The sequence below is a fragment of the Pelobates fuscus genome, chromosome 3, assembly GCF_036172605.1.
Source record: "Pelobates fuscus isolate aPelFus1 chromosome 3, aPelFus1.pri, whole genome shotgun sequence".
In the NCBI taxonomy this organism is placed as follows: domain Eukaryota; kingdom Metazoa; phylum Chordata; class Amphibia; order Anura; family Pelobatidae; genus Pelobates; species Pelobates fuscus.
Window position 1 is genome coordinate 278,159,881 of NC_086319.1, and position 27,237 is coordinate 278,187,117.

Below are 27,237 nucleotides of genomic sequence, written 5' to 3' on the forward strand. Positions count from 1 at the left end.
AACCATCACTTCGTGACCTCCTCTCCCACACACAAAATACATCATTTCCAAGGTCCATCAGCTCTTATATGTGTTAAAAACTGCCAAATAATGACCTTTCTCAGCTGTCATATTCCCTAAAACCCACCCTGCCTTATGTAGTAACAATCTCCTGTTCATTCTTGGCAGGATCCGTCTTTCACAACACACTTTTCTTTACCTCAGACAAAATTTCAGCTGTCATAATTTCCAACACCGGCACACAAAATCCACAGACTATTTTCAAAACTGCAGAATAACTATTTAGGAAAATCCAACTCTTGAGAGCTTATTCAATGACAAGACCTTGCCACTTATTTCAAAAGAATGACAGAATCCGAAATGAGTTTTCCTGTTCTCAGTCAACATAAGTAACAGCACGCCCCTCCCTCCTTCGTCACTCACTCAAACCTTTACATTTTAGTCTTAATGCTTAGAAAAGGTATCTGCACTCTTTTCTTCCAAACTAATGTTTTATTGATCATGTACCAACCCAACTCATTCATATCCCATCTCTCAGATGTATCATTAACTTCTCTCTATCTATCCTCCAGTTTTTTCATCTCTTCCCTTGGCTACATTATAATATTAATTAGTTCCCCAAAGTGCTTACATGCTCCCTTATGATGCCATTTGCCTTTCTGATCCTGAGATATAAGTAATAATTAAAAATTATATAAAAGTAGTCTACAATCACCTTCCACCTTTTAGAACAGTCCAAAAGATTACAAGTTTATTTTGGCGAGTAAAATCCACTTATGTATTTTTTTTTATATCTATGTTGTTACTAATATTATATCTTTGTAAAAATATGCTGGTCAAAGGTACGGGTGCATCTTTCAATGATGCTCTCTGGTACAGAGGACGTGGGTTGGATTTCCAGTGGATACCATCTTGGACGTTGCAGTTTGCTGTGAGTTGAGTCGAAGTGAGAACTTGAGTCAATTTTCTTAGTATATGGTTGAATAAGGGATGCTATGTTAATGAGGCATTATTACCAAGTTTGATCAAAAAGTGTAATCAGAAACTAGAGGTCAGAAGCCGCGCATGAGGAAGCTTCAAAGGAAGGTTGTTAACACATGCAGATTGGGCTCAGTAATCAAGCCATGAGGAAAACACAATGCAATCTGTAAATATGGACACTTAATTAAAGGAACCTGAAATAATTAATGATTAGACAAAAGGAACACTATGATATTATCCCGTAATTTAGATGAGCTAATTGATGAGTAATTGGCATGAGTTAACCCTTACTTGGGAGACATTCTGACATTCTCCTTGGTCCATAAGTTATGGACATCCCTAAATATATGGAGCCTCTGCTATTTGCACAATATCTGAAGAACACAAACTGTGTTGGAAAAGGTCAGTTGAATCATGAGTAACAACTTCCATTGGAGAACATCCAAACTATTCATATGCAGCACATTTGGTGGAGTTATCACCAGTGCTTGCTGTAGTTTTTTTCATTGTTCCAAATTGGAATTTTGTCCATTGCCCTATGTGGACATCCATAATGCATATTCCTTAGAGCCTTATCATATTATATTATATGTTGCATTTTACTTTCTACACAACAATGTTTCTGGAGGCATATGCACAGATATATTTTTCTTATTTTTATTAGCTATGTATACAGTTAGGAAGTTGTTGGAGCTAAGTAATAAAAGATAATTAATAATAACACTCAAAAAGAGATTTGTATTGGTTTTGGCTTGATCCAGAGTAGGTAAATAGAAGTACACAAGGGTACAGAATTTTATTTAACTCGCTTAAACCATTAACTTTCCATCGTATGGCTTAGCTATTGAAGAAGACTGGATTCCCAATCCAGAACAAACATAATAGGACATGCACCAAACCCATGAAGTCTAAATAATATTTTGATTATGCAAATCAACAATACTGTAATACTGTAATAACTGAGTACGAACGATTAATTACAAGACAGATGAACATATGACATATAAACACAGCCAAGCAAAAAACTAGAATCCTAACCCCGTGATGTAAAAAGAAATCACATAGAGGTAAGGGTAAAAAAGGGTGGTAAAATATTTGCCTCCTGTCCTTACTAAAATTAAGAATATATGTACACTAAAGCTAGCATAATCTTCAATTTTACAACGTCAGGAGGCTATCCTCCTGCGACCAATAAACCGAGCTAAGAATGTCCAAGAGGGAAGCACCCATGGAAAAATTAACCACATGCCGAATCCATCTGGCAAGAATAGTGTCACGTATTCATCTGCTTATAGAAATGTGGTTAATGACATTTACTGTCCACACAGGAAAAGTTGTGCCGAGCAGCAACCTAATCCACAGAAGGGTTAATGCTGAGCAGCAATTATGCAAATGAAACCTGGTAACTGACTTTGGGGTCAAAGGCCGGTTACAGCCTATCAGATCTAGAGGAGGGGTATTTAGGCCCAAATCTCATCCTGCTCAGTGCCCTGTTGTGGGTTCCCTTGTGGTTGTCGGAGAGCGCGTTCCTGTTTATAGTTTTCTACCTGTTTTTTTACTTTGGCTTTGTTTATTGACTTCTCTATATTCTGGTATCCTGACTCCTGGCTTTCCTCATCGCTGTGTCCCTTTCTGTGTTCCCTGACCTCGGCTAGTATTTTTGACTATTCTTTGTACATTAAATCCGGCCATTCTAAGGACCGGTAATACGTTACTTATTTGTCATCCGTGCTGTACAGTTCTACGTGCTGGATCAAACAGTAATCCTGACAAATAGTGACCGAGACCAGTTTATATGGTTGAAAATAAGAAATTAGTAACTAACCAGAGGCAGTAGACCGTAAAGGCAGGGATCTGAAAGAAATAGGAATCAGATTTCTAGAAATCTGAAATGCAATGCCCTCAAGAGATAAGGCATAAACATCTACATCAAGCCCGAACATATGCGACCTGACAAAAATACACTAAGCATTAAAGGAGAGTAAACTTCGCAGACAGCTGACACAGAGAAAGACACTCGTTAGCAGGCCAATCACATAGGGAATGAAAAGTGACTGAAGCATCCCAAAGATAAGCATATCTGGGACCTGGGAGCCGATGCAAATGCATAACACTCAATAAGGGACAATCGAGAGGGTCCCTACCCATGGAAAAGCCATTATGGAGAGGTTGGAGCATCTGGTGGAAAAAAGATAAGACAGATAGTTCAGGATGGAGTAGTAAAGGGTTAGAGATCCTATTCCACACACAAGGAAGATCAGGAACTCCAGAAAATCTTGCAACTTTATCTTGACTTAGACCTCCTTGTGGGTCTGTGAGGAGAGTTGGATAATTGGATAGGAGAAGAGGATCTGCACATGACAATTTCAGGAGATCCAGGGACCACTGTTGGCTTTGCCAGAATGGGGCAAGCAATACTATCTGTACCTGCTCAAAGCAAATGTGATGAACTACCCTTGCATTCATTGTGAAGGGGAAGATGCATTCACTCCCAGACTCTGCCAGGGTTGGATAGTTGCATTTAATGCCACACTGAGTTTTGTATATTATGGTTGGTGCAGAAAGCATACAGGTCCAGTCGAAACAGGCTCCATGGTGAGGCCAGAAAGGAGAACATCTCCATATCCAGTTGCTAGTCGCTGGTGTTCCTAATGTGCCTGGAGAACCAATCCGCTATTAGATTTGACTCATAGGAGATATTTTGCATTCAAGTAGTGAGGATGACACAAGGCACCCAGAAGGACTTCATAGATGTTTTGCTGAGTCACATTCCAATCTCTGGTGTTACTGGCTCACCCAGAAACATCTCACAGACGTATACCTATTCTCATTTTGTGCCAGCATACCACACCTCATCGTCTAAAAAAGAGTGACCAGCCTCCCATTTTTCTAAAATGGAAACCCACCAAGGCATATCCTGATCATCAGAGGTCTGAGGGAGAGATTCAGGAGCTGCTGTGGAAACCTGAATGGGCTGAAACTTTGCCTTTGTATTTCCAAGGTTGAAAACTCTCAAATTTCCAGTGGTGCTTTGTGGGGCAGAAAAATCCTCAAGCTGAGGAATCAGTGTCAGCAGAGTCTGCCACTCAATGTGTGGAATGTCCAACCACAGAGGAAGGCCTACCTGGTACAAGTGCTTGAGATAGGACCTTAGGGGGGCCTTTTCTACCATAACGGCAACAGCCGCATTGATCATACACTGCCAGTCAGCATGCAGGATCTGTGACACAATCATGCAGGGTATACCAAACTCTGTACCTGAAGTAGGTACAATATGCAAATAAGTAAGTGCTCGCCCAAAAATATGCACAAATAGACTTTATTAGTATATAAGCAGAGATGTCATGTCTAAATATAAACTGGCTAGAGGCTAACAGTGAACCTTGCATTCAAAAGCAGCCCCAGAATAGTGATGTACCGAACTGTTCGCTGGGGAATAGTTCCCGGCGAACATAGCGTGCTCGCGTTCGCCACGGCGGGCGAACACATGCGCAGTTCGATCCGCTCCCTATTCGTCATCATTGACTAAACTTTGACCCTGTGCCTCACAGTCAACAGACACATTCCAGCCAATCAGCAGCCATCCCTCCCATCCAGACCCTCCCACCTCCTGTACAGCATCCATTTTAGATTCACTCTGAAGCTGCATTCTTAGTGAGAGGAGGGAAAGGGTAGCTGCTGCTAATTTGATAGGGAAATGGATAGCTAGGCTAGTGTATTCAGTGTCCACTTCAGTCCTGAAGGACTCATCTGATCTCTGCTGTAAGGACAGCACCCCAAAAAGCCCTTTGTAGGGCTAGAACATCAGTCTGCTTTTTTTTTTTCTTTTTTTTGTGTGTAATCTAATTGCAGTTGCCTGCCTGCCTGCCAGCTTCTGTGTCAGGCTCACAGTGGATACTGTGCCTACTTGGCAGTGCCACCACTCATATCTGGTGTCACAATAGCTTGCATTTAAAAACAAAAAAAATGTTTTCACTGTAATAGATTGAATAGCAGTTAGTTGTCTGCAAGCGTCTGTGTGTCAGGCCTACTGTGTACTCTGCCAACCTCTGCCAGTGCACAGTGCCACTCATATCTGGTGTCACCATAGCGTGCATTTAAAAACAAAAAAATATTTTTCACTGTAATAGAATGAATAGCAGTTAGTTGTCTGCAAGCGTCTGTGTGTCAGGCCTACAGTGTGTACTCTGCCAACCTCTGCCAGTGCACAGTGCCACTCATATCTGGTGTCACAATAGCGTGCATTTAAAACCAAAAAACTTTTTTCACTGTTATAGATTGAATAGCAGTTAGTTGTCTTCAAGCGGGTGTGTCAGGCCTACAGCGTGTACTCTGCCAGTGCACCAAATTACAACAAGTCGGAAAGGATGCAGCATTTGCAAAATAAATTAAAAAGTATGCTTTACACAGCGTATAAGGGTGATGTCACAGCACAACAGAAATCTAACAGGGGAAGAGGTGAAAGTAATCCTCCTCCTCCCACGACCATGCCGGCAAGGACAGGACGCTTTAAAGACGTGTTGTTGATGGAGGACATGTGGAGCTTTTTAAGTCCTACGCATCGCCACAGCCCTTCGGGATCCACCCTCAGAGAACGACTCGACCGACAGGTAGCAGACTACCTCACCTTAACTGCAGATATCGACACTCTGAGGAGCGATTAACCCCTTGACTACTGGGTGTGCAGGCTTGACCTGTGGCCTGAGCTATCCCAATTTGCGAAAGAACTTCTGGCCTGCCCTGCTTCAAGTGTCCTGTCAGAAAGGACCTTCAGTGCAGCAGGAGGTATTGTCACTGAGAAGAGAAGTCACCTAGGTCAAAAAAGTCTAGATTACCTCACATTTATTAAGATGAATGAGGGATGGATCCCGAAGGGACTGACAGTGGGTGATACATTCGACTAAAAAAGGCCTGATGAGATGAGCTGCCTTGGGCTAAAAATGGTGACCCTATGTAGGAGGAACAGTCCCTATTCTGCTCTGTGTCAGTGTGTATCAGGGTCCCTGAGGACAGGTGTCAATCCATACCTGCCAAGTGACCCTTTGTAGGGGGAACAGTCCCTATTCTGCTCTGTGTCAGTGTGTATCAGGGTCCCTGAGGACAGGTGTCAATGCATATCTGCCAAGTGACCCTATGTAGGGGGAACAGTCCCTATTCTGCTCTTTGTCAGTGTGTATCAGGGTCCCTGAGGACAGGTGTCAATCCATATCTGCCAAGTGACCCTATGTAGGGGGAACAGTCCCTATTCTGATCTGTGTCAGTGTGTATCAGGGTCCCTAAGGACAGGTGTCAATCCATATGTCAAGGTGTCAATATGTCATATGTCAGGTGTCAATCCATATCCATTGTGATTTAGGAATGTTAGGTGATTTATGCCCTTTATGGATTAAAACCAGACTCTGCATCAACTGTGTAATTTTCCATGGGAGTTTTGCCATGGATCCCCCTCTGGCATGCCACAGTCCAGGTGTTAGTCCCCTTGAAACAACTTTTCCATCACTATTGTGGCCAGAAAGACTCCCTGTGGGTTTTAAAATTCGCCTGCCCATTGAAGTCTATGGCGGTTCGCGAACGTTTGCGGAAGTTCGCGTTCGCCGTTCGCGAACCGAAAATTTTATGTTCGCGACATCACTACACCAGAACAGACCTCAGATGCAGCAAGCAGGAAGATCTGTCTCATTTCATGCTGTAGAAACCGCTGTAGAGACAGATTGAGAACAAAGATGTCATGTGAAATCCAAGATGGCCACTGCAGCCACAACAAAGTGCCAGGAACAAGGAACCAGAGCTGAGGATAGGCCCACCACACTTGATAAGCCTCAGGGAGAGCAGGAAATGCCACAAGAGCCTCTCAAGTAAGAGGAGGAAACCCCCAAACCGGGAATAAAGCCTGATCGCCAGCATAGTGATTGTGCTAATGGACCTAAGTAAGGAACAGAAGGAGGGAAAAAATGGCCAAGCATACCAAGAGGAAAAGTGCCAAACCGACCCCAAAAGGGAACAACCTCCCCCAACAACTCTGCATGGAACAGGATACAGGGAAAACAAGTCCAAAAGTAAGAATCACAAACTAAAATAATGCAGGGAAACTGTAGCACTAAGGATATAACAGTGAAAATACAAAAACTCTGATTTGTTCCCCGTGTGGAGCAGCAAAGAAAAAGGAGGTACTTAAGATTGATTCACCTCATACATACTCTGCTTGTTTTTAATTGGTCTTTTGTTTCAATGTCGTTTTCTTTCCTACTATATAGCTCAGTAAAGAAAAATATGCATTATGTGAAACCTACTGTCATATTGTAAAATTGAGAGTAATGCATGTCAGACAAGGGTGAGACAATAGAGCGTATGTCAGTGATCAGTGGTACAGCTGTGAGGAGTGGACTCACCTGGAAAAGAAGCTGTCCTGCTGGCAAAGAAGAAGTGACAGCCTGTCGCGGATTTGCGTTTCCCCTCAAAGTGAGACATCAGAGACCAAAAATGCAATCCAAAAAGTGTATCTTTATGTATAAATAACCTTAACGAAATGTAGTGGTTATAGTGCCAGGAGCTCCCTGCTGTAAGTAGTCAAAACATTTTGGAATGGTTTGACTTCTTACCCAGGTTATGCTGGGCACTGCTGTAAGTTCTCAGTCAGGGATAATGCCAGCAGTGCTGAATTTAGCTAATTTGGCTGAGCGCTATTAGATGATGCTCTCAGCCAATGAGCTAGTATAGCAGTGCAAGGCCTTTCTCAGGATATCTAATGTAAGCTTCTGTTTTGGAACCACTGACAGTAGTAAAGGAAGGGAACCATACCCAGAAAACTCCAGGTAAAAAGTCAAACTACTGAAATGGTTTGATTGCTTACATTAGGAAGGAGCCATAACAATCATGGCAGATTACTACAGCACTAGTGGTTATTTTTACCTTGTATGTAGCAAACGTTTTCTGAGATCAGCTAAATTATAATAGTTATCCTCAGTTTTTGTCACGTTTTTGTTAGGGGGATTGAAGTGAACCCCCCCTTTGATATAAGGGGTGATGATAATAGGAGTTTAAGAGGGAAATCAACCACACCAAAAAGAAGCGTTAAAAAGTATTTTATCTTTCAAAACAAAAACAAAAAAGCCTTCTAGACTGGAAAAAAAAACGGGATGTAATATTGCAGAACTGTGAGTCTTTTTTCAAGCTATCACTTGACTTTATATGAATATGTCAGGCAATAAATACAATGGAACAGAAAAAAAAAACATCAGCAGTTTTGAGCTAATCTAACTGTCACTGCAGAAATCTCATCCTTTGTTCCAACCTAAGGATTATTTTATTATTATTTTATTATCGTTCATTATAAACTGCCAATAGATATGCAGGTCCGAATTGCAGAAAGCAGGGTGTGCACAAGATGACGAAAAATAAAACTCAATATATATTTGGAAATTTTTTGTACCCTCTGACATAATTTTAAGGCACCCACACACACAAAAAAACCTGGACACCTCAAATGATCTTTTTATTCTGACTATATTTGCACAGTTAAATGATTAGCACATGAGGAGTAGGATCAGCTAATATAAGCCTCACATTTCTATTGTCTGGCGGTGAGTGCTATATATATGGCAGTTGGAGTGAAGGTGTGTTTTTTTTTTTTTTTGAAGAGCAGTGTCGTGGTGTTAATAGGGTCATCCAAAGTGACAGGTGTGTGAGCAGCTCATGTAAATCAGCGAGTAGGCGAGGAATGCTCCATTACAGTCCTACACTGTGCTGTGTCAAGATTAATATTTGTGTTCTACTGTGATAGTTCTACCCGTACACATTCTGGTATAGACAGATTTCTTAAAGCTGCAGTGAGGCACATAGGAGATGGAGGTAGATAAGTACAATTTGCATCATCTGCAAATTTCAAGCAGAAGGCATACAAATGTATTACGTTTGCTGAATTCACAAAAGCTTTGTGAGCTTGTCCCTGAGCAAGAGATATGACAAAATATTATGAGGAATGGAGCTGGATTTCGTCAGGTCACAGGTGGTACAAGTCAATGTATTAACCTTCTGCAAAGCACAGTAAGTAGCAAAGCATGACTAGCTCACATCACTGGCCCTTATAATATTAATAATATTAACAGGATAAATAAAAAAAAATAGTCTACTATGGATCTAGGCATTGCAAACGGTAGAAATGTAGGAGAGAGTATGCAACATGTGAATGATGTGTGTCCATACGTCTTAACATTGTAAACAGCCACTTGAAGTTGTGACCTGATGGCAAGGCCATTCTAGGGCATTTTGGGTGTCAACATGACCTACAAATACATCTGAAAACGTGAACATCTGAATATTTTCTTTACATAGAATAACTTCAAAAAAGCATGTATAGTACTTTAAAAACGAACTAGTGTGTTTTTAAGTAAAGCTGTGTTAAGCACTTTTGCACAATAACAAATTTGAGCTCCTGGGAAAGATGAACATTAGGATTTACGTCACAGTAATAGGTCTTTGTTCACTAGTAGGAGTCCCCAACAGCATTCACCATAAAATAGCCCCAACATATGAATACACAGTATCGGACAGTATACAAAGTAAAAGTGGATGTATTACCTATACACCTTTGTTTACCATTAAATGTGTTTGTCAATCAGATGAGTGTTTTAGAAACAATTTGTTTAAATGTCTTTTTATCCAAGAAAAGTCATGTTTATAGGGCAAACATTACACAGATATGTAGCCATGTATGCACATAATGGACTGAGCAGACATGATGGTGTAAGCTCAATAAAAGTGTCCAATATCTTCATATTAATAGAAAATTAGAGTGTCTGCATGATGAAAAAAACTGTGACTTTTTATAAATATCTCTGGCAAGACCACCCTATAATGAAGTAGAGTCTCAGACCATTACCATGGTATAACCTGCACAACCAGAAAGGTCTGGATGGCTACGCTGACTTACAATGCTATTCTTTATTTTCATTTTCAAATATTTTATTGATTTTCAATTAATTTTGACATAGAAAGAAAGTGCTCATTCTCATGTTTGAGATGTCTGTCATTCCCCGAGAGTTTGTCAGAGATTAATGTCTATCTTTGAACAACAATAAACATATACATTGAACCAGTGCCACATGAAAAAGGTTAATTCTAATTCCTGGTGATGACCATAGGTATTGAAAGGCACAGGTATAGTATGAACTGTTCTAAACTTGTAGGTTTTCAACAATGCAAGGTGGAGTATTGTAATGCAGTTCCAAGTTTTTTAACCAATCAGACCATATTAGAAAAGACTAACAAACTTGTGACCTACTAATATTCTTCTCTATTTTGATTTGTAACATTAGTTGGTTCAAAACATCCTCCAATAAAGACCTTTTGGATTTTTTTTCCAATTGCGAGCAATTGTAATTTTGACTGCTAAAAAACAATGCATAATTAAAAAGTTGTTTTTGTTATCTGTTTGGCCAATTTAAACGTAAGAGAGCCGTTTCTGAAGTATAACTCAATTCCACATGTGTATATATTTTATGAAGGATAAAAACTTTTCCTAAATATTAATAATCTCACAACAACATGACTATATGTACCATTGGCTTTGTTGCATATCTAACAAATTGATGTTTGTCATACGTTTTTGCAAGTCTTGTAGGTACTAAGTACCATCGGTTCAACACTTTAAATTGTGTTTTTGACCAGTTTATACAATGCATTACCTTCTTAATGTTTGACCAAGCATCACTCCATTTTTTCATATTTAACTTTTTACCAAATTTGATAGATAGGAAATGCTGGCAATTTATCTAATGAAGTCAGTATATCAAATCCCTTAGAAAACACCTTAGCTACTGGATTGTATTTAATAATAGCAAGGAGTTTATTTGTTATGTTCGATCTTTCTTTTCTTCACAGGATAATTTTGGTGTTGTTTTAAAACTCAGTGTAGTCCTGTGAGACAGAGACAGTATGATTTTTCGTATTACGTTGAGAGTTCATGTTTTTTTTTTTTTAAGGCCATTGACAATCATATATTTCATCACATTTGTTTTGTTTTCTACAATGTATGCAAATACGAGTGCAATGTGTGCGTGAGTGTAATGCATAAAATGCTCTACTGGTGAGATCTTTAACTGGTACGTTAGACCATTCATTTTATTTGATCATTTACGTATTTCAATTGCATGCATTCTCATAGTGATATAATACACAAAAAAAAAATATTCAAAAAGTAAAACAATCCAACCCCATTAAACACATGTGCAATGTATCTTCAAAGCCCATATGGATTCCTTTCATTGGTCTCTTTCTTGTTTCCTACCTTTTGTGTTCTGTGACCTATAGAGTCTTGATTTTGGATCCCTGGTGAATAATGTTATTGAAGTGCCCTCAGGCTATGCCTGCAATGACATCATAGTAAAATAGACGTTATATAGAGAGATTCTGGGTCTCAGTGCACATCAGCAGATAAATCTCTGGGGATCAGTGAGATTCCTCCTGAAAATGAAGAGCTGAGAGGCAATGACTTGTCTCCTGTTCACATATGTTCTCCATGGCGTTATCCTTCCTCCTGGACGTTTCCACAGCATTCCTTCTTTAATCTTCATTTCGTTCTGCTCGGTGTAGCTGTTGTTAAACTATAGTTTTATACGCAAGCTACCTTTGAGTATTATGGCTGCAAACCAATAATACTTTTTTACCGTTTTTAATTAAAATAAATGTTGTTAATAGGAAAATAGCGTACTTAGAAAGTGTGAAATATATATCTGGGTGCTGGAGGGCATCTGTGCAACATAGATTGTGCATTTTTTTTTATGACTTTATGTTCTAATTATTTTACTGCTAATGAGATAAGGGCAACATCTGGGATATTCAGTTACATGGCCTTAAAACTTATTGCTAATGGCTGTATTGTGTGATGTGATAAAAGCATATACTTATATTTCATCAAATTTTTTCTCTTTATAGAAAATGATAAGTTGAGCTACTTGGGATATGCACGCACACACTGTCTGTTTTATTTTTTATTTCTTTATATCTGTCTTCCTGTCTATCTGCCTGTCTGTCTGTCTGTCTGTCTGTCTGTCTATCTATCTATCTATGCTTTTTATCAAGGTTCTAACATTCCTTCACATGGATATTGTCTTCTGAATGTTTTCTTCTTTATTGCGTGTGGGCAGCATGGTGCCATCACACGCACCAAAGAGTTATAAGACCCCTCAGGGTCCATTAGGAAGATGCAGCCCTAAACTACACACGATAAGCATGGTATTAATTGCTATGTTTACCACTAACTGGAGTTCACCAACAGCATCTGTGGATGGTTCTATTTACCCTATGCATGCAATACGTAGGTATGCTAGATGGAGGCTGCTTGTTTTGGTAACGGTCAGGCATGACAAACATCATTTACATATAGATTGTGCAGTCCATTGGGCACAAGGTAAGGGTATTGGTGGGGTTGAAAGTGAAGCCTGGTTATAAACAGATTGCCTTCAGAGAGAAACAGGAAAGATACTGCTAAAGTATTTGCAGTTGGCAAATAGATTTTTTTTTTAATGAGATAATTCTAATCTTGGCACGTCTACACCGTCATATTGAATATTCAGAGGGAGAATTCAAATTTACAGCAGCATACAGGATTATTCACTAAACACCAGCTTTTGTATGGATGGACAAAATCAGTTGTAAATAACAGAATTTTGACCGCATTGGCAATTCTCATCTTTACTAAAGCTGAATAAAGTTGGAATTTGATGTCCCCCAGCAATTCTGCAGCAATGTCCCAGATAAATTCAGTGTCCGGATTAAAATCCGTGCTTTCACATCCGAATCTTATACAAAATATAGGATTTGGAAGATTTACAAACCCCAGGTTTTAATTAAATTTGAATGCATATGGCATCTTATCATTCAACAACATTCATCACGCAAACATTTTAAAAGAAAACTCAATGGCACAAGAGTTAGATATATGGCTGGCTCTAAAAAAAATAAATCATTTGGGTGTCAATAAAACCCCCATATTACAGTAAGGGAGGTTTAAACCTCTATATGCCATAGCAGGTGGCAATATATCTCCTAATTAAGTAAAACTAGTGAGACGGCAGCCATTGCTGCACAGTCACTAGCAAATCCTGATAGGCCTCATAGGAATGGGGCCTATGAAGTAACTGAGGATGTCAGGCGGGGGCTATTTGACAAAACAAATGGGAAGTTACATGTTTATGTCCTCTGGCCCCATCCATGTTCAGTGAGAACAGGCTGTTATAATATTCATGAGGGAACTCATATCTTCCCTGCATACCGCAACCACACTATGTCACTATGTATATTAAATAATTTCTCTCGAGACATGGCTGTCAGAGTGCTCGTTTTGATTGGTTTACCACCCAACCAATGAGAGCACATTTACTCATACTGCATAGCATGGAAACTTTTCCCACAATTTGCAATAACTGACATAGTATGGGAAGGCCTATATAAAGGGTTTCCCCACTATCAGGGCTCAGCATACATGGATTCCTCCATTGGTGAAAATGGGAATTTTATTGTGTCACTTTTAAAAAAAAAAAAAATCCTTTTTTTTGTGATCTGTTGATCTTGTAATAGATTTTAATTTAACTTAATTTAAATGTTATTTATGTGGAGCTGAAGTACGAAAAATTTGCAGAAAGAAGTCTTAATTAGTTAGAATTAGTTTAATTGCCACTCACTACTGTTGTGGGCGGGAGATGGGGACTTATAAGAGCCCCCACCCGCCACCAGGACACTAGGTCCTCTCTCCTGAATATTATAATTTGGGCCGCCACCCACTGTCAATGAAATCCTAACTTCAAAATTTAGGCAAGAAAATAGCCATGCTGAGTTGTGCAATTGGGATTTCAGTTTGGAGTTTAGTAAATATTCTTGTGAGTTATATGACAGGCGAGTTCTTGCTGTTACTAACCAGACACCCTCGCTTGCCAATCCTGTGTCTCAGAAATCTAAGTTTGATTCAACTGTGTTTAAACAGTTGCACATCAGAGTTCAGATTAAAGTAAACAGAAGTATCATTGAGTGAATAGAAACACTGATGTATTCCTGTGTCAATGTTAATACTCCTATGTATTTTTGTCAAGTATTTTGTATATTTATTCTTGACAATCAAACCACTGTTTTAAGTGGTCCAGTTAACAGCTTGTTAGCAGTGAAGCAACCTGTGTTCTTCAGCCTAGCAGGTCTGAAATATATACGGTCCATTAAGCCCCTTGGAGTCGTATTGAAGTGCAGGGTTCCGGAGTTAAATGCCATACGTCTTCTGAAAGAGGCTTTTAGGATAAGTCACACAACGGGCTATTGCAAGAGGAGTATGTGAGAGGCTTTTAATTCAAGCTCCGAGTTTCCACAGAAAGCCTTAGTCCTTTGCACTTACTGATATTCAATTAAGGATATATTGCAGTGAATTTGTATTACTTAATGCTGTAGGCTCTCCAAAAACTGCAACAGCGAGGCAACAAGAATTGCTGTGCTTGAAAAGAAAAGTCTGCTAGACACACACTCTATTATTAGAAGAGTATGAATACATTTTATATAGGCTGCCGTTTCTATGATACGCATACCTATAAATGCTTCAACATTTATATATTGTATTAAAGAAAGAAATATTCATGCTTTCATTTCTTTATCTATATCTGTGTTAATATTATTATTAGCCAGGCAGCATCACTATAACATGATCTTCAGATGGTAAGCTCACGGGCAGGGCCCTCTACCTCTTGTATTAGTTTGTTTACATGGTATTATCTTTTTCCAAATTGTAGAACGCTGTGGAATATGTTGGCGCTTTAGAAATGCCAGTAACAAATAAATAATCCAAAGACAAGTTTCCATTCACCTTCCAGAGTCAAGTTTTTAATCTCCTTTCCCGGCTGACACGTTTTGTGCTGTCTCTGTTGAAATGCATTTGCATCTATTATAGGGTATATTTTTAACTGTTTGATAGATAGATAGATAGATAGATAGATGGATAGACAGACAGACAGACAGATAGATAGATAGATAGATAGATAGATAGATAGGTAGATAGTATTTTTTTTTACTTTGCTTGAAAAGTATCCTTATCTTAAATTTGACAGCTCTTGTTCTCATCTAACCATTTCACTTCAATGCCTAAATAAAAATGTAAAACTCACTGTTTAGTAGATATACCCTTCAATGAAAACATGCATGAATTTTATTATGCAATTTTTTTCATTGGTATTTCTAAAAACAGCTTGCAAAAGCTGCAAATCTTTTGTTTGTTGACTTTGCACGACTCCCCACCATTCTTACTCAACCCAGTCTTTCTGTGGCTGTCCAATCACAGACTTCTCAACGCAATTCATTTAAAAAGTTTTGCAAGGCAGGTGTCCGGGGCTATTGCTGCATTTTAAGTTTAGCTTCCCTGAGCTAACCAAACCAGGAAGTAACATGACCTGCTATGTGACTGACAGCCAGGGGACATAACTGGGTTAATTTATAAAATAGCTAATTTCTATTAAAATCTGCACAGTTTGTAATATGAAAGAAGAGGACACACTCTTCACGTATAAAGCAGTTCAGCAAGCTGAAATGCTTTGGGGGTCTGGAGTGTCCATTTAACCACACTCCTGCTTTAGGACTAAGATTCCTATCTTTAACACTTATTGTTTTTTGAAATTTGCTTTCAATAATCCATTAATGTATCTCCAAGTTCTCTAGTCCTAGGCTTCATATCAAATAAGGGTGTGTCCTGCTGGGCACAGTGCCCCTGCTTGACTTTTCATTCGCAGTAATAACACAAATAAAATCACATTGCTATATTAACAAAGATAAATGTCTTGCAATGATCCGTCACAAAAACAGATATAACATGCCATTTAATATAGGAGATCTCTGAATTCATGTGTCAGGGTAGGCAGCCATAGATCTTAAAAATAAGATTCTTACAGGGGGTAATTGATGTTCACAAGAGGTTGCAGAAAGCCAAACCCTTACCTAAATGAAGAGAAAGATGATGTTTGTTGGATAGGGCCTCATTGCTATGCGGAGCAGGTGGTTCTGATGTAGGAGACATAGGAGACATGACAGATGTGCTGTTAACTGTTAGTTTGGCAAATGCATAAATCACAATTTCCCTGCTACTTCTAAACTATACGAGCTAGTGGGTATTTAACTTGAGAGCAAAATGATGATCTTCCACTTTAAGTTATTCTTGCATACCCTTGGTCTGCCAGAGGTGTTCATCACCTGTTCCTTTTTCACATCTGGCAACTCATTTGTTATGGTGATGTGACAGGTTGATGAAGAGTCTTCCTACCGAACTAGAGTTAAATTCCTGTTGCCAGATTCTTACAGGAAATCACAGGGTTAAACTTGCTGTAAGAGATGTAGTGAGTCCTGGAATGACAAATAGCTGTATGTATTAATGAGGCAGAGACAGGTGCACAGTGAGAAATATTGTGGCAAAGTCCAATACATTAACAAACAAGCGATAGGGAATTAGTTAAAAGAAGGAATCAGAATTGCTAAAATGCCAGAACTGAGCATTGTTAAAAAGGAAAGCATGTAAAAAAAAAAAAAAAAAAAAAAAAAAAAAAAAGGGGGGGGGGAGGGGGCGTGTCCTAGCAGCACATGGGAGTAGACTTTTGAAGTTTCGAGCTCTCCTGCCCATGGTATTCTCAGCCTGTTAATCAGCTTCAAAACTACTCAATTGACCACCTCAAGCTGGCACTGACCTCCTGCCCATGATGGCAACAAAATCCTGTAAAGAACTTAAGCATAAAAGTTCTTTACAGGGTGCTCCATGTGCAATTACAGCATTACAACTGTCAAGTCAGGGCGACCAAGATAACACCGGCAGACTTAGCTGTCCAACCCTGAGCATTGACGTGGGAGATGGTTCACAAAGAACAGGAGAGCTCTCTGCAGTCGGATCTCCACAAGATTGCCTCTGATATCCGTGCAGACATACAATCCATTGGTGACCAGACAGCACACATAGAAGAGCAGATGGAAGAATTTGTGGAGGTCCACAACTCACTTGTGGATGCCTATTCCTCACTGGAATAGAAACTAAAGAGCTTGGAAGACAAGGTAGCCCATTCTGAAGATCAAGGTAGCCAGAACAATGTAAGGACCTGTGGGGTCCCTGAAACTGTTAAGCTTTAGGAGGTAACCCAATTTGTTCAAGACCTATTCAGAGCCCTTATCCCGAAACTGGAATCCTCCGACCTTACCTTGGATCGCACTGACAGGCTCCATAGGCCTAAACATATGCTGTCCACTATTCCAAAAGACATTATTACCAAAGTGCATTACTACACTGAGAAGGATTGCATAATGCAGGCCTCCAGACAAATCACTAACTTACCGGAGCAGTTTAAGGATGTTAAACTGTTCATAAATCTCTTTTCCACAACAATGCTTAAAAGGTGCATTTTCTAACATATTATCACAGCACTTTGGGTAGTGAACATTCAGCATAAATGGGGCTTCCCTGACAAGCTACGTGTCAAAAGAAATGGGGTTGATTAACCCATATTTAATCCAGAAGATAGCAAGCGACTGTTGCAAGAATGGAACGTTCCACTGAACCCAGAAGATCGATCTTAACCTACACACAGAAGTCCACCAAGGAAACTCACTAAAGACTGGTCAACATTCCCGCATTCGGTTAAAACATCTGCCAAACCGCGATCCCAGAAGACTTGATAAGGCAGTCTCTCAACATTCCAGAGATGTCTACCTTCACTATGGTTGAGAACATATTCTATCCAACACATTTAAAGCTGCATTCACTGATAAGTGTGATACACAGTTTTAAACCACGAGTTGCTCTTTGGGGTTCAAGGCAAAGTTAACTCTGTTATCGTTTTGATCTATGCCATTTTCATGTGGCAAACGGAATTATGTACATAGTTGCTTTTCTTTTAATTTGTACCTTATTTTCACGTTATCTGATTCAGAGGGCTCTTTAGCCTAATACATTTTGACATGGTACTTACTATACTTTAATATATGCCAAAGTAAACATTATCATTAACATAAATAAGGTCCCAGGTCATTTGCATACAAGTGTTCTAGTCCCAAGGTGCTTCTATACACATTACTCTTTATGATGCACGTGGGTTCTTAAAATATTCTCCCTCAACAGGAACGGGACTCAACTCGCTCAATAAATGCAGATAAGCTCTCCAGGAAACTAAGCGTAATGGTGCACACATTGCATTTTATCAGGAGACACATAGACCTTGTTTCAATTCCCCTTGGTTTCCCATTGACTATCAAGCATGTTACTCCTCTAAGAAACGTGGTGTTTCCATCTTGATTGGTAGGAATGTCACATTCTCCTTAGTCCTATAGATAGGAGACAAGAAAGGGAGGTATCTTATTATACAATATTATATAAACAGCAAACCCTCCCTAATTAATGTGTATGGTCCTTATATCAATAAATATGTATTTGTAACTAAAATGTTTGCTTTGATTTCAGCTAATTCTTCCGGGAAAGTAATACTTGGGGGCGATACAATTTTTTTGTTAGATTGCTCAATCTACACATCTACAATTTCCTCATGTGCCATTAGGAGATGGCCTGCCTTATCAGAAAAAAATATATAACTATGTCCCATAATTAAATATAATATATAATTAAATATGTCCCAGTTACTCCAGGATAGACCAGTTTCTAATCAATATGGCCTCAATGGCAAATGTAGAAACTGAAATTGGCCTACTATACTGGTAAGATCACACTGCAATTATGCTGTCCCTTAAAGAGCAATTTTTAAACAGAAGTCCATGGAAATTAAATAAATACCACCTGACTGATCCTTCCAAGTCTTTTTAGATTTGCAAAACTACTTTAAAGACAACGTGGTCACTGACTCACTGTTTGACCAAATTTGATTAACACATAAGGTGTTCATCCGTGGTAGTTTTATCAAATATGCCAGTTTTGCAAAAATTATGCATCAATCTAAATATACTGATATCCTCAATGAACAAGCATAACCCCATTCCATCTAGTTATGTTAGACTACTCCAACTTCAAGCCCAACTCCAAAACAACTTTTTCACTCAGACAATATAAACACAGATTTTTTGCATCAGGTAATAAAGCTGGTGCTAAATTAGCCTTTCAAATTAACCAACTTGCTGTGGTCTCCAGGATTGCTTTCCTAGAAAATATCAAGGGTAAAAAAAGTCATAGATCCACAAAACATTGTGAATGAGTTTGCCTGCTATTATAGCAAATTGTATAACCTTAAAGAGGACTCACAAACTAACATCCCACTCCCGGAAGATGTAAAGGAATTCTTGGCTGATCTAGATCTCCCTAAACTGTCACAGGTGGACTTGGATTACCTTTTTCTCTAGATGAAATACTCACGTTAATATCCCATCTGCCTGCACTCAAAGTGCCTGGACCAGATGTCTACCTAACAAGTATTATCATTCATTCTCAAACATTTTATCCTCATATATGCCACATCTTTTTAATCATTGTGCCACAGTCGGCTCTCTGCCTGAAGAAATGCTACTGGCTCATGTATCCACCCTACCCAAGCCGGCAAACCACTGACCCAATGCAAAAATTTCAGCCGCTCTCTTGAGATAATAGTGATGTCAAAATCTATGCCAAATTCTAAAGCATCAGGCTGACGCCATTACTCTGCAAACTAGTGCACAATGACCAATTAGGCTTTGTGAAGAGCCGCCAGGGATCTGATAGCATGAGGAAAGTATAGAATGTGCTGGTGGATATGGGGAGAAGGAAAGTCTTAACCTTTCACTTGATGCGGAAAAGGCCTTAGAGAAGCTCAATTGGTCCTATATGAGGCAAGTCCTCACCAAATTCAACATCCCACTAGAGGTCATAGAGGGCCTGATGGCACTATATACATCACCACCAGCCAGAGTTTCACATGGCTGATATGTCTCTACAACATTCCATATAACCAATAGGACCCGTCAGGGCTTCCCCCTTGTCTCCCCTCTCTCCCCACCTCCCCCTGCTTTATATCCTTTATTTTCGAACAACAAGCTTGGAAGATTCACAAGGGAATATTGCCTGGCTCTCTTCTCAGACAGAATTTTTATAGCTTTATCTGACCCTTTTAAATCACTCCCCCTCTCCTTACAAGCCTGTCTCATTACATTGTCATGACTCTATGTGCTTCTTATCCCATTGACTGGAGGACAAAAATGAAGCTTAACTATGCCTCTCTACAAAGGCTATGTATCAAATGAATAAATGGACACATGTCAAACTTTCCTGGTTAGGTAGGGTTAACGCATATAAGATGACGATTTTGCCCTGGATATCGAATGTCTTCAGGATGCTACCAATAGTAATCACACAATCTTATTGCAAAACCTTACAATCTATTTGTAGCTCATTCGTATAGAACAAGGGGAAACCAAGAGTATCTCTTGTTCTTTTTGTCAGGGTCTTACCTGAGATGGGAGTCTGTAGCGCAGATATGTTGCTCACCCTTGCAAATAGACACAGTCCAATGTGACAAGATAGGAAACCACCTGGACTGTGAAACTTTTAATGGACTGTGAAACTTTGCATGGGGGCTGTGCAGGATAAAGCTCCAAGTCGCAGTACAGGCAAGGACACAAATAGCAGGATAGTCAAGGGATAGCCGAAGTCAAAGGATGCCAGAGGTCAGGATCAACGAAGTGTAGCCAAAGTCAAGGGATGCCAGAGGTCAGGATTAACAAAGTCAGAAGCCGGGGTCAATATGAAGTAGTAGATCAAGAGACTTGAACACAGGAACGGAACACACACAGACTTGATAAAGTTCACAGGCCGAGGCTGTGTTTATATATCCTGCTGATGTCTGATCAGGGTCAGGTGAAGCACAGCAAATGTCAAAGTCTAGCCCCCAATGTTGCAGACAAGCCAAGGAGAACAGGACTGGAATAGCTCAAAATAAACAAAACTACTGTGGCTCAGGACCGCAAAGTTCCCAGGTTCAAATTCCCTGTTGGGCACTTCTGGGGCAACCACGTCTGGCCGTCTAGATGTCATGATGAGAACCATGACACTCTTACAGTAATCCTCACATAACAGGGGGTGGAACTTCCCAACCTGTGGCTTTACTACAAAGTCATAGTGTTCGCAGCTGAGATATCACTGACGTAACTCCACCAGGTGTTGTACAGTGGGTAGATATGGAAAAGGTGCAGTTTCAGAATCAGACCCTGGTGGATTATATGTGAACCCCTAAAAAACACTAATCTTGAGTTATTCCCATTTGCCTTGACGTTGGCAGGTGGGCATTCCCTCCAGTGGCCATTGGAGTAACTCAATGACCTCCATTTGTTTAAATATACATAGAGATTAAGGAGAGAGCACAGGTAACTTTTTTGGGGTTTTTACTATATGTATTAGAGCTGATGTGTAATGTGGTCGTTGCTGCCACCCAGGAGTGATAGGAGTGAGCGCAGGACTTTTCTTTTTGTATTTGTATTCACTTTTTGTATCACAGAGCTAGGTTACAATGCTGCCGCCCATCCCATGTGTTCCCTATTAAGGGTTAATAAGTATATAGGGGTGTATATAAAAAATACTCATTTCTGTCTTATAAGAGATATATTTGCCAGAAGCTCAAGGAAGCAAGGTGAAGGGTCAGAGTAGGACCCGTCTAGGGGGGTCTGCCTTGACGTTGGCAGGTGGGCATTCCCTCCAGTGGCCACTAATGGGTGGGGGTTGGGGGGACAATAGGTCCCCCATTTAGTTTACTAGCCACCACTCGCGGGGCATGGGTGGAACTTGAGGAGGACACTATGCACCCCCCTTGGTTATTATTTAAATAGGTGCCCCACAATGGGGCACAGGTCCCCCTTTATTGAATTGGGGGGTTTTGGCACTGCGAGTAGGGGCAGAAGGGAGAATTTAACCTCCCTAATGATAATATGGGGGTCATATTGGCCACAACAGTGCCATATTAATAAAAAAAATGCATTCACATACACTTTGCGATGATAATTTCCTCCCAGAAAACCAATTGTTCATAAATATAATTCTGCAATAACTAGTGTTGTGAAAGTGACCTCAGCCCTGGTTTTTGGAAGGTCCTGTTTGCCAGCCTCCTGTGACTATGGCCCCTATGATAAAACTTGGTTTAAATCTCTGATTGTACCTTTTTGGATTTTTATGGCCAAAGTTCAAACTTTCGAAGTGGCACTTTAAACTCCCGAACAGTCGAAATGGCTGCCATTCGACATTCAAACATGTGGTGGCGGCCATCTTGTTCACATAGACCAAAACTGCGAATAGACTTCAGGGGGACATAGCCGCGAATGCCCTGGAACTATTTTCGGCATGAAAACCTTGCGGTTCCAGGTCGGTCATTTAGCGGCACTTAGCCATGATTCTATGGAACTGTTTTGGGCATGGGACCATGCCTGCGCCTGGGCAAAACTATGACTTTCATAAAATTTCTGAACCCTTGATCCGATCTGGTAGATTTATGGATATGTTGTTCACCCAGATCAGGGCTCTCAGGGGATGTAACATTTATGGGAATATGTTGTGTTTTGGGGTACTTATGAGACATTATAAAAATGTGTGTTTTTCTGCCTGGAGAAAATTGGGTTAATACAGTATCTGACTCAATTATCTCACAGGCAAAGGGGAGGGATTGTATGCTTGTTATGGGAGTGTTGTACATTTAATTACTGTTTTTATTGGTTTGTTAACTTGAGTCCCTGTGCCCAACAAGGCCCACATGGGTGTCACCCTTGTTGGGAAACTTGCATAACAAGCCAGTGTGGCTCCATTAAAAGAGAGTTCCTGCTTACCCTCAACATAGAGTCTCATCTCATATGTGGGGGAAACAGCTGTATCTACCCTGGGGATTGCTATATCTCTATACTCCCCTGGGATTATAATCACTAGCTCTTTTAAGAGCTGTTCCTGCTAAGCTCTCTGGAGTAGGAGAGGTTCACCCACTGGAAGCTGGATCCTGGTCTTGGGTCCAGGGTGGGTGGAGGACGGCGAGTTCCCAGCCAAGCTGTAACGCTGGACGTGGGGACTGCAGTGCTGATGGTGTCTGGTGGAGTGCTTGGAGTCCTCGGTGAGCACTAGGAGCATCGACTGATGGAGGCACCCGGTTGGGGTGCCAGGCGGTCCATTACAACTCGTAATTTCATTTACTCGTTTTCATTAATGAAAATACCAAATGTAACTAGTCTAATAGATGCTACAGCGTTGCCGTCGTTTTGGTTTTTCCAAGGGGTACTAAAAATTTTCTGCTGCTATGACCTAAATACAAATTTAATTTAAATATAATTGTCATATAGCATATTTTCGGCTAATCCACTTCTCCTGCAGATAAGTAGTATTTTTCCACCCCCAGAGTCGAAAGTTTGACCTTGCAAAATTGATACTCACGGTTTGCGTTAAAAGAAAAAGACTTCTTTATTTACATGAAGAAATACTACTGCGCATGTACGTACCTAACTATGCCAACTACTTTAGGCGTGCAATTCATTGGGTCAAAAAAGGGAAACTATGCGCTTACGTGATGACGCTTTGTGTACTGTAACCATTGCGACGCCATCAGCTGTCCAAACAGACCATGACAGCGCATGTGTGAAAAGCTTTCTCTGCTCGCAGCATTGGACGTACATATAAGAAAGTCCTATAACATAATGTGGCATTCACTTGAGAACGCTATGCTAACAGATGCATGGAAATAATGACAAGATTATTCAGAGCTTTGCACATCGCGGGTATCTACTGGAACACACCTCGGGAAACCGGAGTGATGGGGGAAAAATAAAGTTACAAGTGAATGTATCGTATGCAGAAACAACCATACAAATTAATAAAAAGTGTATGGTGAAATATTATTATAGTTATTGTTTTTGTCTTCCCTATATAGTGTGTATTGTGTTTTTGTCTCCCCTAAATATTGTATATGTATTCCAATAAATGATGAGAGCACTCTTCTGGATTTGATGAAAAATCAAATACCGTAAGTATATTTAAATTTGCATGTATAAATCAACGTTTCGACCACACAATGGTCTTTATCAAGATCATTGTGTGGTCGAAACGTTGATTTATACATGCAAATTTAAATATACTTATTTGATTTTTCACCAAATCCAGAAGAGTGTTCTCATCGTTTCTTGGTATGTTATGTGCGCTGGGAAGCACCCTGGTTATTAAGGTATGCCAATATATTTGTTTTGGGGCAGAGTGACAGATTCCTCAATTTTTATTCATATATATATATATATATACATACATATATATATATATATATATATATATATATATATACAGTATCTCACAAAAGTGAGTACACCCCTCACATTTTTGTAAATATTTTATTATATCTTTTCATGTGACAACACTGAAGAAATGACACTCTGCTACAATTTAAAGTAGTAATTGTACAGCCGATATAACAGTGTAAATTTGGTGTCCCCTAAAAATAACTCAACACACAGCCATTAATGTCTAAACCGTTGGCAACAAAAGTGAGTACACCCCTAAGTGAAAATGTCCAAATTTGGCACAAAGTGTCAATATTTTGTGTGGCCACCATTATTTTCCAGCACTGCTATTACCCTCATGGGCATGGAGTTCACCAGAGCTTCACAGGTTGCCACTGGAGTCATCTTCCACTCCTCCATGACGACATCATAGAGCTGGTGGACGTTATAGACCTTCCACTCCCCCACCTTCCATTTGAGGATGCCCCACAGATGATCAGTAGGGTTTATGTCTGGAGACATGCTTGGCCAGTTCATCACCTTTACCTTCAGCTTCTTTAGCAAGGCAATGGTCATATTGGAGGCGTGTTTGTGGTCATTATCATGTTGGAATACTGCCCTGCGGCCCAATCTCTGAAGGGAGGGAACATGCTCTGCTTCAGTATGTCACAGTACATGTTGGCATTCATGGTTCCCTCAATGAACTGTAGTTCCCCAGTGCTGGCAGCACTCATGCAGGCCCAGACCATGAAACTCCCACCACCATACTTGACTGTAGGAAAGACACACTTGTCTTTGTACTCCTCACCTGGTTGCTGAGACACGTGCTTGACACCATCTGAACCAAATAAGTTTATCTTGGTCTCATCAGACCACAGGACATGGTTCCAGTGATCCATGTCCTTAGGCTGCTTGTCTTCAGCAAATTGTTTGCGAGCTTGCTTGTGCATCATCTTTAGAAGAGGCTTCCTTCTGGGATGACAGCTATGCAGACCAATTTGATGCAGTGTGCAGCGTATGGTCTGAGCACTGACAGGCTGACCCACCACCCCTTCAACCTCTGCAGCAATGCTGGCAGTACTCATACATCTATTTCCCAAAGACAACCTCTGGATATGATGCTGAGCATGTGCACTCAGCTTCTTTAGTCGACCATGGCGAGGCCTGTTCTGAGTGGAACCTGTCCTGTAAAACCGCTGTATGGTCTTGTCCACTGTGCTGCAGCTCAGTTTCAGGGTCTTGGCAATCTTCTTATAGCCTAGAGTCTAGACCATCTTTATGTAGAGCAACAGTTCCTTTTTTCAGATTTATAGAGAGTTCTTTGCCATGAGGTGCCATGTTGAACTTCCAGTGACCGGTATGAGAGAGTGTGAGACCAAATTTAACACACCTGCTCCCCATTCACACCTGAGACTTTGTAACACTAACAAGTCACATGACTCTGGGGAGGTAAAATGGCTAATTGGGCCCAATTTGGACAGTTCCACTTAGGGGTGTACTCACTTTTGTTGCCAACGGTTTAGACATTAATGGTTGTGTGTTGAGTTATTTTGAGGGGACAGCAAATTTACACTGTTATACAGGCTGTGAACACTTACTACTTTGCTTTGTAGCAAAGTGTCATTTCTTCAGTGTTGTCACATGAAAAGATATAATAAAATATTTATAAAAATGCGAGGGGTGTACTCAATTTTGTGAGGTTCTATATATATATATATATATATATATATATATATATATATATATATATATATATATATACAAATCTGTATTTTGGAAGCATTAAGGAACAAACAGGTCTTGCAGAGGCTTGTTTGAGTGAAACTAAAATATGTGAAGCAAACCATGCACTGTTTGTTCCTTATGTGAATTCAAACAAGTGTCTCTACGTCCTCGAGCCAAACTCCAGATATGAACCGACAGCTCTGTCACCCTTAATCCCCTTTCATGCTTATCTGGAGAAAGTACAGCATGTTTGCTTTGCTACTTGGTGTCTGGGGCTGCTAGACTTCTGAATGTCTGCAAGTTCTGCTCAAAAGCCACGCACAAGGGAAAGAAAAAGCAAAAACAAGAAACTGTGTGACAAAAGCCATTAGGAAATCTTGTAGAAGAATTGTCGAGAGCTCTGTTGCTCAAACTGTACCTGATGTTGCAAAGCTTTGCATCACTATTAGTATTATCTGCTCAACTGGTTTTATTAAAGTTTTAAACTGGTCAATAAAAAGTAACGTAATGGAAAAAAAAAGTTTAAAATCTAAAAAGTACCTTCTCTTTTTTGTCAATCAAATTTTGAGATGTCAGCTCACAAGAGTCGACAAATAATACCAGTACATGTAATACAATCAAGAGGGGCATTATATAAAATAAGGAGGAAGGTAAACTGGCTTGACAAAAAACTTCTTTCATAAATCATAATCAGACTAGGCCTACATGTCTGTGCTGTAGGTACAGTAGTTATGGTAGGATGTGGAACTGCACTCTATCCCTTTAAGCAGTATGTAGCTGGGTGCAACTCAGACAGTCTCAGTACCAGAGACCAAAATGCTGCATAACAAAATAGAAGGAAAGTCAAGGCACTCCAAGGTACAAATCAGGCAATTTTATTGAACCCACTCCATCGCAACGTTTCGACCTACACGGTTGACAAAGACCGTGTCAACCGGTCTTTCCTTCTATTTTGTGCTGTAGGTACAAGCTAAACTGTTAGAAATGCAATTCAGACATGGAGAAAACAGGCCAGAAAACAATGCATTAACACTTGCTAGGTAAGTATTAGATTAATAATACCACTGGAACTGAGTAGATTAGTACATCATTATTATTATTATACGATGTGAAGGTAAAAGAAAATAACACAACTTTTAACATAAAGAGCAATAATGAGTATGGTAACAAGAAATGCACATAAAATGGTGTCCACCAATATCAGAGCATTGTTGAGCTCAAGCAATGGGCCTGTTGTTGTGTCAGACGATTCCTGAAGGTTACAATGCAGGTATGCAGCTAAAGAGCAGTACAGCAAAGCAGTTCCAGCTAGGGATGTGCTCA